The sequence below is a fragment of the Theropithecus gelada genome, chromosome X (assembly GCF_003255815.1).
Source record: "Theropithecus gelada isolate Dixy chromosome X, Tgel_1.0, whole genome shotgun sequence".
In the NCBI taxonomy this organism is placed as follows: domain Eukaryota; kingdom Metazoa; phylum Chordata; class Mammalia; order Primates; family Cercopithecidae; genus Theropithecus; species Theropithecus gelada.
The window spans coordinates 77844721-77848944 of record NC_037689.1 but is presented as its reverse complement, the minus strand read 5'-3'; the positions used below and the strand labels follow the sequence as shown (position 1 = coordinate 77848944).

General features: G+C 35.1%; 1 pseudogene across 1 annotated transcript; it reads right to left on the bottom strand.

The window, feature by feature from the left end:
- Window positions 1-1998: 1998 nt before the first annotated feature.
- On the bottom strand, window positions 1999-3155 carry LOC112616072 (annotated as a pseudogene). Its single transcript, XR_003117557.1, has one exon. The product of XR_003117557.1 is annotated as an L-lactate dehydrogenase B chain pseudogene (transcript).
- Window positions 3156-4224: the final 1069 nt, after the last annotated feature.

Below are 4224 nucleotides of genomic sequence, written 5' to 3'. Positions count from 1 at the left end.
GACAAAATGGAGACTACAAATCAGCTAACAACACTGTGACAGAAAGAAAACCTCACATACCAATATTAACTCTAAACACAACTGGCTTACATTTTCCACTTAAAAGATATAGACTGGAAAATTGGATACAATGAAAAAGACTTAACCACTTTCTGCCTACAAGAGACACAGAAAATGGCTAAAGGCACCTACAGATTTAAAGTAAAGATGTGAGAAAAGATATATCACATACATGGGAAAAAAAGTAAGTAGGAGCAGCTGTTCATATATCACATAAAACAAACTCTAAATCAACAACAGTAAAAAAAGGACAAAGGAGAGCCTTGTATAATGATAAAGTGGTCAATAGAACAAGAATAAGTATTCTAAATATGTATGCATTAAATACAATAGCACTCACATTCAGAAAACAACTACCACTAAGCTTAAAAAAGAAATGAACAGCAATAAAATAATAGTGGGGGACTTTAGCACCACACTGACAACACTAAACAGAGCATCAAGGCAGAAAATTAACAAAAAATTATAGTTAAACTAGACTGTTGACCAAATAGAACTAATAGACATTTACAGAACATTCTACCCAGCAACTGCAGAATGTACTTTTTCTCATCTGCACATAGAACATCCTCCAAAATTGGTCCTATCCTGGGCCATGAAACAAGTCAATAAATTCAATAAAAAGCAAAATTCTATCAAGTATCTTCTTGGACCACAATAAGATAAAATTAGAAACAATGCCAAGTAGAACTCTCAAAACTATACAAGTACACTGAAGCTAAACAACTTGCTCCTAAATAACTTTTGAGTAAACAACAAAATTAAGGCAGAAATAAAACAAATTTTTTAAATGAATAAAAATAGAGATACAACATAGCAAAACCTCTGGGATACAGCAAAAGCAGTGTTAAGAGGAAAGTTTATAGCATTAAATGCCTACATCAAAGGCATAGAAAGATCTCAAACGAACAACTTAACATTGCACCTCAAGCAATTTGAGAAACAAGAACAAACTAAATCCAAAGTTAGCTTAAGAAAATAAGTTACAAAGATTATAGCAGAAATAAACAAGATTGAGACCACAAAACTATGCAAATTATTAACAAAAAAACAAGATTGAGACCACAAAACTATGCAAATTATTAACAAAAAAGTTTGTTCTTTGACATAATAATGAAATTTATAGACCACTAGCTAGATTAACCAAGAAGATAGAGAAGATTCAAATAAACACGATAAGAAATAATAGAGGTCACAATAGATTCCACAGAAATGCAAACGATTATCAGAGACTACTATGAACATTGCTATGTGCACAAACTAAAAAATCTAGAGGAAGTAAATAAATTTCTGGAAACATAAAACCTACCAATATTGACTAGGAAGAAATAGAAAAAAATAAATTCATTGAGATAGTGAGTAGAAGGATTGTTACCAGAGGCTGGGAAGGGTAGGAGGGGGTTGGGGGGGATGTAGGGATGGTTAATGGGTACAAAAAAAAATAGAAAGAATGAATAAAACCTAGTATGTGATATTACAACAGGGGGCTATAGACAATTATAATTGATATTGTTTGTATGTGTGTGCCTATCCAAATCTTATATTAAAATATAATCCCCAGTGTTGGAGGTGGGACCTGGTGAGAGGTGATTTAATCATGGGGGTGGATTTCTCATGAATGGTTTAGCAGTATTTCCCTTGGTACTTTTCTCATAATAGTGAGTGAATTCTCGTGAGAGCTGGTCATTTTAAAATGTGTAGCACCTCTCCTCTCACTCTCTTGCTCCTGCTTTCACCATGTGATGTTACGCCTCTCCCTTTGCCTTCTTCCATGATTAGAAGCTTGCTGAGGCCTCCTCAGAAGCAGATGATGCTGTGATTTCTGTACAACCTGCAGAATCATGTTCCAATTAAACCTTCTTGCTTTCCTTTTTTTTTTTTTTTTTTTCAAGAAGCACACTACAATAGTTAATTTTATTTGTTCAAGAACTCATTGCAAGCATTAAACCAAGCATAGGCTTTGATTCTGTGAGCCCAAATTCACATGTTGAAGAAGATCAAAGCAAACTGTGATCCATGTAAATGGATGAAAACTAAAGGTTCAGAGTTAATCATATTGTAGTTTTTAAACTTCTACAGCCTAGAGCTCAGTAGTCACAGGTCTTTTAGGTCCTTCTGGATGTCCCACAGGGTATCTGTACTTTTCTTGAACTGAGCAACCTCATTATCCTTTAGCTTCTGGTTGATAATGCTGGTTAATCCCCGGGCATTGAGGATACACAGAAGGCTCAGGAAGACTTCGTTCTCGATGCCATACATCCCCTTTACCATTGTTGACATGGGATGAATCCTGGGTAGATTATTCATCACGGATTTAATAAGACCAGTCACACTTAATCCAATAGCCCAGTTGGTATATCCTTTTAGCTTGATGACTTCATGGGCACTTTCAACCACTATCTTATGCACTTCCTTCCAATTTTCACTGTCATCGTCAGTTCCTATTTCTGGATTCAATTCCTGGAGAGAAAAACCTGCCACATTCACGCCAATCCACACAGCCACATTTGAGTCGCTATGTTCCCCCAAAATCCATACATGGCAGCTGCTGGGATGAATGCCAAGGTTTTCAGCCATAAGGCAGTGAAATCTAGCAGAATCCGGATTACATCCACTTCCAATCACACTTTGGGTAATCCACTTATTTCCCGGGTAACATATATAAGAATGTCTACTAGGTTGGAAACCACAATTATGAGGCATTCAGGAGTGAACTTGACCATCTGAGGAATAATGAATTTGAAGACATTAACATTTTTCTGCACCAAATTGAGACGCCTCTCCCCCTCTTGCTGACGGACTCCTGCAGTTACCACTACAATCTTAGAACTGGCGGTCACAGAACAATCTTTATCTGCCACAATTTTAAGTGTCTGGAGAAATAAACTCCCATGCTGCGGATTGATCATTTCTCCCTTAAGCTTACCTTCCAAAACATCCACAAGAGCAAGTTCATCAGCTAGAGACTTTCCCAGAACGCAGATAGCACATGACATACCCACTAGTCCAAAACTCACTGCAGTGATCTTATTGTTTTGGACTGTTGTCTCTTCTTCCGCAACTGGTGCAATGAGTTTTTCCTTAAGAGTTGCCATTTTGTACAGGAGAGAAAAGGCTCTGGAGACCGCTGTAACAGTCATGTGGAGGAGACAATGTCAGCTGCGTCAAAATTTTCTTTCTTTATAAATTACCCAGTCTTAGGTATTTCTTTATAACCATGTGAGAACAGTCTAACACAATAATTCAGTTGCACAGTTTAGAGTACCTAAAAAGAGTTATAATTGGATTGTTTGTAACACAAAAGATATATACTTCAGGGAATGGATACTCCATTTTCTATGATGTGATTATTATGCATTGTGTGCCTGTACCATAACATCTAATTTACTTCACAAGTATATACACCTACTATGTACTCACAAAAATTAAAATCAAAACTAAAACAGCATTGTACTAGTACAAAAATAGACACACAGGTCACTGGAACAGATTAGAAAATCCTGAAATAAAGCCATGCATCTATGACCAACTGACCTTCAACAAAACCAGCATAAATAAGCAATGAAGAAAGAACTCCTTTTTCACTAATTGGTGTTGAATGAATTGGCCAGCCATATGCAGAAGAATAAATCTGGACCTTCACCTATCATGATATACAAAAATTAACTAAAAATGGATTAAAGACCTAAATGTAAAGCCTGAAACTATAAAAATTCCAGAAGAAAATCAAGGAGAAACTCTTCTGGTCATGGATTTAGGAAAATAATTTATAAATAAGACCTCAAAAGTGAATACAAAAAAAAAAAAAAAACCCAAATAGACAAAAGGGACCAAAGTAAACTAAGAAGCTTCTGCAGAGCAATAGAAATATTCAACAGAGTAAACAGACAACCTACAAAATGGGAGAAAATATTTGTAAATTAATCTTTTGACAAAAATAATCTTAAAGGAAATCAAACAACTCAACAAGAAAAAACAACTTCATTAAAAAGTGGACAAAGAACAAGAATGAGCATTTTTTAAAAGAAGACATACAAGCAGCTAAGAAACATGAAATAATGCACATCAGTAATAATCAGATAAATGCAAATTAAAACCACAATGAGAAACTAGTTTATACTAGTCAGAATTATTATTATTAAAAAATCAAAAACAGTAGATGTT